At 39.3% G+C, this 13981-nt stretch overlaps 1 protein-coding gene across 5 annotated transcripts in view; it reads left to right on the top strand.

The window, feature by feature from the left end:
• The window catches only part of LOC117948084 (synaptotagmin-2-like), a 57178-nt gene that overhangs the window by 14528 nt on the left and 28669 nt on the right, over window positions 1-13981 (top strand). For 4 of the 5 annotated variants that reach the window (XM_034877547.1, XM_034877546.1, XM_034877551.1 and 1 more), the window contains one exon: window positions 10109-10181. The exons of the other annotated variant lie outside the window; for it this stretch is intronic. The gene's annotated coding sequence lies outside the window, so the exon portion shown is untranslated. The remainder of the gene's footprint in view (window positions 1-10108; window positions 10182-13981) is intronic. 5 annotated transcript variants of the gene reach the window in all.

The raw sequence follows: 13981 nt of genomic DNA on the forward strand, positions 1-13981 counted from the left end.
CCTTATAAGTTCTTGAGTGGACGATTGGAATATGCTATTAGTCCTTTGACATATAACAAATGCTTATTTTACTAAATGCACTATGCAGACAGTCAATTAGTCAAAACTGTCAGAAACAGGAACCTGGGGAAGATCAATTTGAAAGGTTTAGTTTGTACTAACAGATATCCACTTCTACTGCTATAAAATGGTTGCCAGATGTTTTTAAACTGATGCTTCTGCATCTGTTGTTTATATGCCCAGAAATAGCCAGTTCACAGTAAGTTTGCTAACTGAACCTGTGGCTTTGTCAGCAATTAGTCAGTTGTCAGACGAGCCTGCCCTTAGCCCTGTGAACCAAGGTGTTGCATTATTGAAGTCCAAATATGGGACATTTTGTCTCTGGGGCAGGTTACGCTTTGAAACGCCAACCAGGGTGAAGGACCCAAAGACCGAGGGGAAGAATCGTTCTTACATCCCATCATGTGGATCCTCAATATTTAATCAGGGATTTTTTTTAATATTCTTTTTACAGTAACATCCTTTAGCCCAGGTGAAGCACACAAGATGGATACAGAAATATCACACTGCTCACAGTGTGGACATTGTCAAATTACCTTTTCACTTCTGGCTTTAAAAATGTGACACGGGTACTATAGATATCTCAATATAATGCATGTTTTCCTCAGTGTCTACATTTTGACCCAGACATTTTACCTGCGCTGTCTGATCTATGATTCACAATGGAAATCAACACAGACTTCCAGATCAATGTTGTTCAGCACTCCTGTGCCACACAGCAACCGTTGGCTCTGACAAGCAGCAGATGTTGGGCTATATAGTGATTTACTGCTGCATAGCCAGGGGTGCAGTACTTTTTGTGAGCCTTTGTCCTCCTGAATAATTGATGTAATACTGTCATTTGGCTGGGTAGGATTTCACATATTGTCAATTGAGTGGAAATATTTGGCATGCTGTGTGTTTCTTCAAGGCTTTCTGGTTTTTAATTGTTAGGGCTTTCACTTGCATCTGTTAGGATGCAGTAAGAGGTAGAATTAATGGCTACGTTTATGGCGAAACCTGATTAAATGCAATCTAGTCTATCCCACAGCTACCTGTGAACAAGGATGGACAAATACAAGATGTAGCTTGTTTAAATGGAGTTAGATGACAGCTTTGGCTTCTGCAGTCTGCAGTATAGGCAGAATATTCATAAAACAGCCATATCACAATACCACACTCAGCCTGATGTAACTGACTACTATAATATAACTACGCTACTAGTTTACCACCGTGACTCATTAACTAGGATTTGATAGTGTGATTTATCAAACTACATTAATGTTAAAAATAAGCTTTTTTGAAACAGTGATTTCAAAATGAGTTGAATAGACTACAAAGTCTACCAAAGCAGCAAGGCAAAACCAAGGTCATTGGGCCCATTCAAGGAATACCACAATGCACCAGAATGGGAAGGTACAGGAAGGCATGCCCACTGCAAGATATTAAATCCATTTGTTCTTCTTCTGCCATGCAGAATAAAATAGTGAGTGCTGTAAGTCAGAATGAAAACAGTAAAATGAAATGGTAAAAAAGTAGGGTGGGATCATGTGGGCTCTTAAATGTGGGCCCCTTAGGGAGTTTGGGCCCTTGGTCAGCTGTCCTTCCATAAAACCTACTATTGCTTTCCATATTACCAGTCCAACATCCTGATCGGATAATTTGATGTGCTCATAAAACTGAACCATGTTAGGGAGTGTGGCCTTTTTGGATAATTCATAATGCATTTTGGCCAAAAAGTAAAGCCGGTTGTGGTAACATTTACCAGCCAGCCCCAAAACGGTTCTGTAGCCAGCTGACACTGACTGCCAACAGTGTCTGATGGCTTCATTGTTGCCCAGTATTTTGGTGCCAGCATTTTTGTCCAACTGTTTCATTTACTTTTTTGCAACAGTGAACAAAGAAAGGCTGTTAGATGTTTAGTCCTAATCTAGTGGCAAGACTTTAAGGCAACGTTCATTAGTCAATCTGTTGCATACTCCACCAGATTTCTTCCATTCATGTACTTTCAGTACTTTGGTCATCCCCTGACTTTTCCTCTTGAGCTAAGAGCAGGTTGACCTTCATAGGCTTTTAGTTAAATGTCTTGACAACTATCGAATGTTTTTTCATAAAATTCAGTGTACAGAAATTCACATTGCCATTAAACTTGGGACAAAATACTGTGATTGCACAAATGTGTTATTAAATTTGTTGCAATTTAACAAAAAAATAACATAAGTGTCAGGCTCCTTCAAGTTCATTGCAGGTAGCTGCTCCAAACTGATAAGTGCACAATTACCGCAGCGTTCTAACAGGCATCGATTGGTCTTGTCTTCTCTTTCCCTCCTTCCATTGATTGTTGATGCCACTCTCAGATTACAAGGCTATGTGAGGGCAGGTGATAATACGCTACTGTCTGGCTGCAGTAACATTCCTAATGTACGTCATCTTGTCTCGCTGATTGTGTCTGTGTATATTAAGGTTTTTTCATAGATTTGTTTAGAAATATTCATTCATTCATAAATGAATGCAAGTGTAAGTAGCTACTCATGAATATAAGTTATTGTGCAGCTGATCACTTCAGATATTTTTGTAATAGAAGCACGTTGTTCAGCTGGGAACACTTGATTTGATTGTTAATCATAAGCGATCCATGCAATCTTGATGCCAGCGTGCAAATATAAAAAGGAAAATACTATGTGGATATTTTTGCAATACATGGTCGGTGACAAATGAAACTGTATCTTAGAAAGCCTTGACCCTAATAACTAGGGTCATGAGGCTGATGTAACAAAGACCTTTTTGTTGTTTGGATGCATTTTAGGTGTTAGATACCCTTGAAACACAACATTGAGAGGACTTCTTTTAATCAGAGATGGATGTGCTAACGTACGTCTACCTTTCTTTCCCCTCCCTGTGCTAGTATTTTTCAAAGGTCATTACCTAATTTAAATTTTAATGAGAGCTTAATTGAAAACGACTCTCTGTCTACTTTACAGATGATCTCAGTTAAATATCGCAATGTTCTTTGGGTCACATCTTTCCATCACTAAACTGGAGACAGTGACTTTTTGAATACACAAGAGATGTGCTAAAAGGTAATGACATTCATTTAAAAAAAGTAAATAACAAATTAGTTCATACACAGTTGAATAAATTGTCAGAAGAAGGCAAGAAGGTATTGAACTGTTAAACCGGCAGCGATTTTTCATTCATGAAGGAGCCGTAGATTAAAGAAAGGAACATTAAAGGGACGCAGCAACTGGCAGTAAGCCTATTAAAGGTATTTGAAACTAAATTCAGCATGTTCAGCTGTATATAGTGTTATAGAAACAGCAGTTGATTATTGACTGAATGTTTCAGTCACATAGGACAGATTGTTAGCTCCACCAAGGAGGTCGTGTCTTCAACTTGGTTTGTTGGTTTGTTTGTATACTATATTGGTTGTGCTTGCAGATTAGCATTTCATTAGCATAGCATTGGGCGCCTGAGAAGCTCACCTGGGAGAGCAGGCGCCCATATATAGAGGTTCACTCCTCAACGCAGGTTCGACTCCCCCCTGCGTCCCTCTGCTGCATGAAATCCCCCCCCTCCCCTTTCATGTCTTCAGCTGTCCTATACAAATAAAGGCCTTAAATGCCCCCAAAAAATAATCAACATTTTTTTATTTAAGATTTGCAGATAAATAAAAGACTGGATTATTGGCGTTGATGGAGCTCAGTGCTATCCGAGTGCCTTTTCATTTTCTTCAATGTTTTACTGAGTTTTGTAGTTAACTTAGGTTATTAGTTGGTTACAATGTTCTGTCTGTCTGTTATTCCATATAAAAGTGACGCAAAAAATGTGTCTCTGTTTTGTTCTATGGGCTATAACTGTGCTGCGAGACTGATATAAGTACAGCATGATTATGCAGCAAAGAGAGTCGGTTTTTATGTGGATCAAGGAGATCACCATGAGAGGTTAGCTGTCACACCCAATCTGTGTTTGACTAATGGCGCAGTGGTTTCCAAGATTTGGGCCCTGCCTTGTAACTGACGATGTGAAGGTGAATGATCCCCATGAGCAGCCACTCCGTTTGCCACTTGCGGCTTTGTCTATCGTTTGTCCTACAATACCTTTGACCGCATTACAAGGAGCAGAAAAGAATATCCAGCCTTCTCTGACAAGTTTGTCGTAACAAGACGGCCGTCTTCATTCTCAGCCATTTCAGGCCTCTAAATCTCTAAAATACAATCCTAAAATAAAGGATGTATAATAAGAAAGGAATTGTGTTAGTTTTGATCAGAAATGTGGCACTCACAGTATGAGAATTGATCGTTCCTCCAGCTCTCGACAGACCTTGATAGGTAATCTAGTTTTATTATGTTAAGAGGCCTTGTCCCAAAACAGCTGCTTGCAAAGAACGTTACTAAAACCTATTTGACATTTATAAGAGTTTGTCCCGTGGGGAGTATGTTGTTTTTCTAGAGCCACAATCCTCCTAGGAAGCATGTAACTCAGAGACATTGAGGTCTGATAACTTTTGAGTGTTTGCCTTATCTATTTGTCATTGCACATTGTCACATTGTCGTCTTACATGATAGTCATTCAATTATTCCCATTAATACAATAAGTTGGTAACTCAAACAATGCATTGTACAATCAGATTTGTCAGTCATTTAGATGTAGGCAATGTTAATAGTCAAAAGCAGAAAGAAAATTGACAGATTTCATTATTTCCTAAATAATATTTAATCTCTCTCCCTGTCCGTTGTGGTTTGTAGTGTTATGTTTCATTCACCGGGTAGGCATGGAGGGAAGCAATTAATCTGGAATTGTGCGCTGGTTTGTCCCTTCTGTTGACAATTTTTCTGGGACTGGATGATGAATGGCCTTATTTCTTCACATAAACACAGGTCTTGTCTCTCAGTGAGGCAGGTAGCCAGAAGGGACGTACGCGCTCTCCAACAGGATTTATGGACAGCAGCTTTGTGAAAACTAGCACTTGCTTCAAATAAGTGAAGGAAGATGATCATTTCCTAAAAGCTGCAAAGACTGAAAAAACTAAAATGACAAAAAAAACAACTAAAAGGCAAAATCTTTCTTGTTGGCGTTTGCTGTGTCATGAGGCTGATGGAGCAATAACTTTTTAACCGCTGCCAGGCAAGACGTTGAAATTGATTTAATGCAGACATTTTAATTTTAGCTGATAGATCTGTGGCCCAACACAGTTGTTTTTTTAAGCTGTGCTCTTAAATTAAAAATGATCCCTGCTGGGCTTAATGCGAGAGAGTCCCGAAACATAACGGTTAGTGCTCTTCTAGAGGTTGTTGGATAACTGTCCTCTGTCTGCCCTCACTGTGTGTGTACTGTGGGTGCACAGCTGTGCCGAGAGCTAAACACCCTTCCAATAAAGGTTGAAGACAGGTGATGGCCTTTGAGGTTTTTAATGGAAGCAGCTATGAAACTGTGAAGGCAGTATTGGAACAAATTCAGTGGTAGTGATTACGAATCAGAAAACGATGTTCCACAAAATTCTATAAACAAGAGTTCGATCAAATAAAATTTAAATAAAATGAAAACTGGATTCACAAAAGTTTACACTAGCTGTAAAATGAGTTACATTACATTATTATTATGTTTCCCTTACACATGCATGTTGAATTTTCCGTTTCATATTCAGATGAACCACATCAAGTTAGAAAATGTTTGATGGACAGCATTGTTTCTCTCTCTTGTCTCCGTGCTGGTGGAATCAGAGCGTGAAGAAGCCAAAGTGTCATCAATGGCTTGTTTCTGCTGACTATTAAAGAGTCCCACAGTCAGCAATCTGTCATGTAAGCAACCTCCGTCACGCCCGTCACCTCTCACACACTGGGACGCTATATGGCCAATAAACGGTAAAGCCCACAGCAGCTTTCATTTCCATTTAAATTCAAACAAATGGTGCCAATTGATGAAACCATTAAACACAGAACTCATTTAAATAACCTTTAACGGCCCTGTTTTCTCAATCAGCTTCTTACTATCAGTGATGGGATTGCACACAAATGATATTCTCATACCACACTAAAAGCAGTTTTAGGTTATTTCACATTTCAGTTTTCCTCACGGGTTTGAAGTGGGCTGGGCTCAGATAGAAAAGGGCGATGTCACATACCTCTATGCACCAATCAGGATTAAGCAACCTCAAACCACACCCACACACTCCTGATATACATTTTATATTTTAAGTATAGCTTATTTAGAAATAATTGTAAATTATAATACAGAAATACTTGATATATAAAGCTTTCAGGGGCTTCAAAATTAAGCAAATTAACCAATTCTGTTTGCATTCATGAAATGAATGAATTTAATTGAATGTGAAATAACTTATTTTTTACTCACTTGGAAATGTATAAGTTAAGCTGATTTTCCCTCACAGAGCTGCAAATATTACACGTACCAAAGATTAGCATTTTATGACGACAAAATTGCTCTTTTCTGCCCGTCAAACACTCTTTATGCAGGTATCTCAGAGCAAATTGTATTTTGTGGGTGTTCTTGCATGCATTGATCCATCTGTGTGTATTTGTGTTTGTGCAAAAATGTGGGAAGAGTGTAATCAGAGGGTTCTTTAATGGGTTTGCCTGCCTTCTGGCTCTACGTTAAACCCCTGCATTGCAGCACTGCCAGTGGGATTTCAGCAGCCACGGCCCTTTTTTTCCCTCTACCCATCCATCCTCACAATAGAGAGATTAAATATGGGCCAGATCTCCTCCTGCGTGGAAAGCACATCTTGAATTGTTCATACGCTACGCTACAGAGAACGCAGGGCAACTGAGAGCCCCCAAAAGTCTCCTGTACGCTCCCTTTGCCCCACATGAGTCCCCCCTCCCCTGTCAGAGTGGGAGCAACAGTCATGGAGAGCCACGTGTCTTGGAGACAGACACAGACAGAGAGAAGGGGAGAGAGAGAGTGAAAACATTGGATCCTTGGGGGCTCAGCAATTGAAGTGCTGCACAGCAATTTCGTTAAAGAATGGAAAGGCTCTGGAGTTTGCTGCTGAGTGACTTTTCCAGTTGTTGTGACTACATTGTCCTCTTCATCAAACTGAGATAAAAGGTAACATAAATCAGAGAATGTTCTGTCTTGTGGACCGCAGTGTGATTTTTAGTAACTGGGAAAATTAGAAGAAAGATTTATTTCAAATCCCTTACTGTGGAATTGTTTAAACAATGGGACAAACTCACAGCTGCGGACAGAGTCAATTAAAACAACAGCACAGACAGCTAAAACACTGCTTTGGGAATCATTTTCACTAGAAGGAAAAAGAAGAATTTTGTGACAAAATTTTGATAACAATGCTCTCATGATATTTTGGAGATGACTTTTATTGGTTTAAGAAGATATTAACACACACATACAGTTGTAAGCAGCTATCATTGTTGGTGTGATGGCCAATCAGATCAGGGAATTTCAACAGCAATTTAACTGTAGTGCAGCCTTAAGACCCTAAAAACTTGACCCAAAATGTGCTGTCAAACTGTTTATTTTTTGATTGAGTTATTGAGACGTGTTAGATCTACTAAAAGTCTTCAAACATCTGGTGACACTTAGATCCTGATGTTGACTGATTTGCATTATCAGTGGTTATTTTTATACTACTCCACCTTCAGCATGGTTCACTGACATTGACTTGTAATGAAAACCAAAAGAAAAAAGTCATTAAACTTCCCTTTAACGTGATTGTGTCTGAGAACCTGCATATAAGGGCTTGTCTGTCGCCCTGCCAGCTAGCCAATTTCTGATCTTTCAAGAATCTTTTTTTGAGTGAGATTTGACCTGCAATGTGTCCTTACCTGATAACATTTATTTCTGCTGTGACATCTTCTTCTAATATAAGTGTATAACGGGCAAGAACATTTATGTTTGAGATTCTAATCAAGTTTGATTGAGTGTTTTTGTTTCTTTGATTGTGAATTCAATCCATGTGGTTTGACCTTTCAGTTTGAAATAAAATGTCACTTGTATTGTTGGTGTGCTGCAGTGTGAAGCAGTGTCAAAGCTCTGCTTTTCTCCTCCTTGTCACCGTGGCCCCTCAGCTAGCTGCAAACAACTCACTTTGACAGTTTCCTAGAGTTTCTACGAGGACTGCATATATTTCATGGTGCACCATGAACCTGAAGAGACCCCTGTCTATATTCATCTCCATGTACTCCTTCATATTCATCAGCCGTCTTGTTGTCTAGAAATGCTTGGAGTCACGTGTGCTAGAGTTAAAAGGAAATCAGCGTGAGGTAAAGAAAACCACTTATTTCACTGTTTGTTTTCATCATAGATTTTAAAGCTTCATCAGATCATCCTAATGATGGATTGATCTCAAAGGTGTTGCTTAAATAGCAATTTAAATTGGAAAATGAACAGTTTTGAGCATGTGTAAAAAAAAGAAGTAAACTCCATATATAATACATATACAATTCACAGAAAAATGCTGGTGACACTTTACTGAAGTGCACAAATTGAAGTTGGTTATCTCTCCCTGTGGATGTCTTTCGTGATACAATTACAATAAACCAATTAAGTCCAGTGACTCATGAAATTGATTATTTTGCTAAAATAGGATAAGGAAATTGGGCCACAAATAGAATACTCTCAAAGGTCTGCGTAGGAACAAAAACAGGCTTCGACTGATCATAAAAGTTCTTTAATTTTACACGTCGGGATTTGCAAGCATATTAAAGGGCTCAGCAGATCCCAGTGTGCTGCTAAGAAGGTGCCTTAAAGCTGTTGGGAACAGTTTGACATTTAGGGGAATACGGTTATTCACTTTCTTGCTCAGAGTTACATGAGAAGATAGATATCACAGTGATATCAGGAGAGGCTAAGCCAACACACTTGAAACAGAGGTGTGGGGGGTGGGCAGCTAGCCTATAGCCAAGCACGTCTTACGCTCTCTGATTAACACGTTATATTCCCTCCTTCCCTGTTAAACTCACAATGACAACAAGACTCCAGGAAGTCGGCTGCAGTATGGGTGCTGGAAGGCTGATTTTTTTATACTTTCAGACAGAGCGAGGTTATTTTATGCTAAGCTAAGCCAACTATGTCATGGCTGTATCTTCATATCTAATGGACAGACACGATGATGTAGCTATCTTTTATCTAACTCTCAGCAAGAGAGTGAATAACATTTGAGTATTATTTTTTTACAATTGATGATAGAACGGTTGGTTGTCTGACTTGGTGCTCTAATAAATAGGTAATCAATCATGCTCGGAAATTAGTCAAATGAATATTGAATCTAAATATATTGCAATAAGAGGAAGTAAATCTTGAATTACCAAAAGGAGATTTAGTTGTCCTGAGATTCTTTTAACCACAAAGATTGGAAAATGTGTTGTTTTGATGAGACTTTAGTATTTGTCTAATACAACCATTAGTTTTTTTTTAAACATTTTTTAACACCTGCCTACATTTGTCTATGATACACCTCAACATGCTTAAATTAAAAAAAATGATAACATACTGATGAATTCATCTTAAGATGTTAACCTGGGAAAACACCGCTGTAGAGATATCTTGGTAATAGAAGTAGTTGAAAATTGAGAGACACATTAATATCCTCATTATTTTAGAATTGTGTGAACTCAAAACTCCCTTTACACTACGGTTTGAACTTTGTGAGTTGGTTTTGAAAGCTGGTTTGTGTATAGCGCGTTGATTCACAGCCGGTTTTCAAGGAGGCAATTATTAGAGATGTACTGGCAATGAATGGATTTAATAACTTGGATAGCTTTCAGTCATAATTCATTTGCCCTGCAGCTTTGTGGATAAAAACAGTTGGCTTCAGCCATATATCAGCTTGTTTATGTGAGAGGGAGACAGCTATCAATATTCTTCTCTCGGCTCAAAACGTTTTTTTGCTGTAATAATTTTCATTTTTCATGGGTTTACTCAAGGCTGTTAATCAGATTATGTTTGTCATTTAATGCCATGCATTGTCTTGAAAATATATACACACCAGTCCAACCATCAGTATTACACTGTACATTTACATCATCAAGAGGGGGATTTCTGAGAATGAACCAAACCTCCCTAAGTTCACATTGTCTTTCTCTTTCAGGGCTTTTGATTGACAAGATTCTCACAGTGATTAACCTACATCCAGACACTTTTCAAGAAATCAAGATTTGGCTGTAAGTATCCCACCAGCAATGATATTGTGTGTGGTGCGAGTCCAGGCTCTGAGCCAACGCTGTAGACTTACAAGTTGAATGTGAGAGAGAGAGAGAGAGAGAGAGAGATTCTCCACTCCATCAGAGCGGTCCAGTGTCATGCTGTGACCGTCCTCTTTAAGAGGAGACAGATCGCTGCACATTGTTAGAGGCCTCCATCCTCTGCAGCTCCCCTCTCAGAAATAACATCCATTCCTCGTCCTTAGAGAAATCCAGCTTGACTCTGTGTCCTTGCTGTCCATTGAAGGCATCGCCCGGATGGTGGTCTGTCTATGGCTGGGTGCTTTCTTTAACTGTCCAGTAATATAACACTTTGATGAGCTGTGGGGTGAAGCACTAATTGACCAGAAAGGAAAATTCTGTCCATTGTCATAAATTGCTCGGTAGATATTAATTTCCTGCTGAAGAATGGAGTTAGTTATACTTCATATCAAGTCATTGTTTTATTATTAAGCATGAAATCCAAAACTGAAACCAGCCCAGACTACAATAATATATGTAAATAGACTTGTGTAATCACATGTTTTGGACTCCACTAGATGTCAGCATGAAAAACGTGTGTTGGGTTTTCCCCACTCTACCATCTGTTCTTAGAAAAGCTCTGATTGTGCCAGGGAGGAGGGAGCCCACTGCAGTGTGTAGTGAGCAGGCAATGCGTGGTGAGGATGAAGGTGCAGCCCACTGTGAACAAGCATGATTTACTGTCACATTGGTTGCCTCTCCAGCACTCAGCTGATTAATCAGAGTCATCTCCATGAGTGATGGAAGCTGTGGTGCCTCAAAGGCTACAGAAAGCTGCTTTTATACCGACTCTGTTACTATGGCCATCTGCCATTATTCAAGATGAAGTTTACGTATAAGATCTCAAACACAAAGATTTTAAAAATAGATTTTATTGAACCTCAACTGGTCAACTGTTTTTCTTTGGCCACTTGAACATTAACATTCATTTGCTGTCCTGTTTCTGGACATCAAATGAAAGTATAACGTTCACCCTTATTTTAGCTCTGTTTTGGTCTCCATCAACTCCTGAGGGAAATCTCTATAATATCTAAACTATATTTACTAGCTAGTCACTGACTGTATCTGTTTGCTGTTTGGTGCTGAACAGGACCATACAGTTGGTCTTTTGAGCTGAAAACGCCATGAGCGGGAAGAGTGAAACGAAACAATAAAGTTGCGGGGTCAAAAAACAAAACAATAAACAGACAGACGCTCTGTAGAGCTCATCGGGGCTGCAGAATCAGGTGATAACTCTTGGTGGGTTCGTCACTGTTCGTCATGAGTTCATCGATATCTCACTAAGTTGTCAAAGTGATCCCTTGTTAACATAAAAATATTGGTCATAGCAGCTTTATATATTGGGACATTCCAGAATATGAAAAATGTACTCAAAATAGCACATTATTTCATTATGTAAAATATTTGACAGTAAAATCATTTTGTTTAAAACATGGCTTTAACACAACTAAAACAGATAAATCACCAAATTAATCTGTCAATTATTTCCTTGATAAACGGTTTAGTCTACAAGCAAAATAGTGAAAATCATCCATCACCATTCCTTAGAGCCCAAGGTGACGTCCTGCAACTTCCTGCTTTTTCTCACCAACAACAAAAATGCTCTTTACTCTAATGTAAGACAGGGGAAAGCAGCCAAGTCCCCCATTTTAAAAGTTTTCAACCATGTAAATTCCAGCTTGGATTATGGATTATCAACTCATTTATTTTGGTTGATTAATCCAGTAATTATTTCAGGATCAGGAAGGAATTTATTGCCACAGTAAATTGCACCTATGTTGAATTTGGTTGGTGCATACATACACAAACAAACAAACATATTAAACATGAATAAGAAATAAACAGTATATATACAAAATAGCTGTTTACTATTAAAAAAAGAGGCTGATTTGGTTGAGTGCAGAATGCAAAAAATGTATAGTATGTGCAATAGGCAGATGTATAGTCCAGGATAGAGGTTACTGCAAAGTGAAGTGACTAGGGAGAGAGGGGGGTGGGGACTTGTTGATGAGGCTGCCTGCAGAGGGGAAGAAACTTAACACACAAGGCTTATGTCATTTTTAAAAGGATTGCATGCACCTGGTGATATTATTTTGACCATGAGTAGATGTGAGTATTGACTCGTGCAATCTATGAAACTACAGTTGTTAGTGAAACAGATGTACTCTCAAAATCTGACATTTAGTCCTAATTGGCATCATCACCTGCTGTCCCCGTGCAATCCCCGAGTTGCAATAACACACCTTTCAGTTTCTGAACAGCAGTGTGGAGACATGGCTCCAGCAGAATGGTTTCCCTCTCTCTCCAACCCAATGAAACACGCAGTACCGCATTTTGGCACCTTCTTACATCTGCAGCACCACATCCCAGCGCAGACAGAGAACCAGATCTAATCCCTGACTGCCAGCCACAGCATGGTGGATTTACCACACATCTAGTACATGAAGGCAGCATTCACCTAAATATTTGGTGATCAGGGAGTGGCAACAATGCTGATGCTTGGTAAAAAAAAGAAGCACCAGATGTAATTGTTTGTGCATGTGGGTTGTTTAAGAAGTATCGGGACATCTTTTTTGGTGGATTTTGTTGTCATATCCCCTGCATAGAAAAGAAGCATCACAGTCTTTGCTCTTTGTCATCGTACTTCCTGTCAAGGTCCTGTCGAATATCTCCGGGCAGATCTCTGAAATAAAGTCACCTTGTTAAAACACAGCTACAGTCATTGCTCAGGAAAACACATGACATGACACATTACATGTGACTTTGTCACAAAAGGCTTGATAGGCAGACGCATTTGAATCACTTCCCATAGTCATTGACTGAGTTAATACGTGGCTGCTAGCTCCATGCAGTTAGTCTCCACAACACGCATACCTTATTAAAAATGTATTCTAGGTTGCACTGAATCACTTTGGCGACTTGGCCTGTTTAGTTCAAAGTAAGGTCTGATTAAGTTTTTTCTCTTTTACTTCTTACTCAGTGAAATTACTAGATACTGTATTTTAAGGTGTCTACTGTAACAGCAATAGTCAGCAGTATAAAACCATGATGAGAGTGTTCGGATTTTTCATCTTTTGCTTAAAATCACTATACATATGTCTTTAATGTTTTGTGGGGCAGATGCCTGTGTCGCTCACTAGGGGTTTACCCAGCACGCTATGACTCTTGGTTGGATCAATATCCTGCTCCCACACAGACACTGAATCAGACCTGCCTGGGTTTCAGGACATTGGGCTGTACGATATCTCTCACGTTGTGGAAAAGAGTGCACAAAGGAATACAGGCTTGATTAGCTTTCATAGCTCCGATAGTAAGGCCTAAATGTCATACCACATTGTTGATGAGGAGGGAATATAAACTGTTGGGCTTTATTTAGACTAAATCGGAATGGAAGGCTGCCATTTTACTTTCACCCTTCACAAAACAATATGGAGGTGGAGAGCTGCAGGAAGAGCTGAAGCAGGCATCCTCCGGGATTCTTTTACTTCTGTGATCCTGAAAGACGATATTCCGTGTTTCTTCTTATTGTCAACCAGCAATAAATTGATCCTGCTTGCAAGTATTGTCTGTGTAGACAAAGCCTGATATAGCTTTGAAGAGCTCCATTGTTGTCCAAAAACAATTCCAAACCCATCAATGAGCCACATGGTTGCACTGGGGGACATGTTCCTTCATTACAATGAGTGTTATTTTGAGTCAGTTCTGCATACATCACCCTGGTGCAGTAAAGTACTTGCTAC

The sequence above is a fragment of the Etheostoma cragini genome, chromosome 7 (genome assembly GCF_013103735.1).
Source record: "Etheostoma cragini isolate CJK2018 chromosome 7, CSU_Ecrag_1.0, whole genome shotgun sequence".
Classification (NCBI taxonomy): Eukaryota; Metazoa; Chordata; class Actinopteri; order Perciformes; family Percidae; genus Etheostoma; species Etheostoma cragini.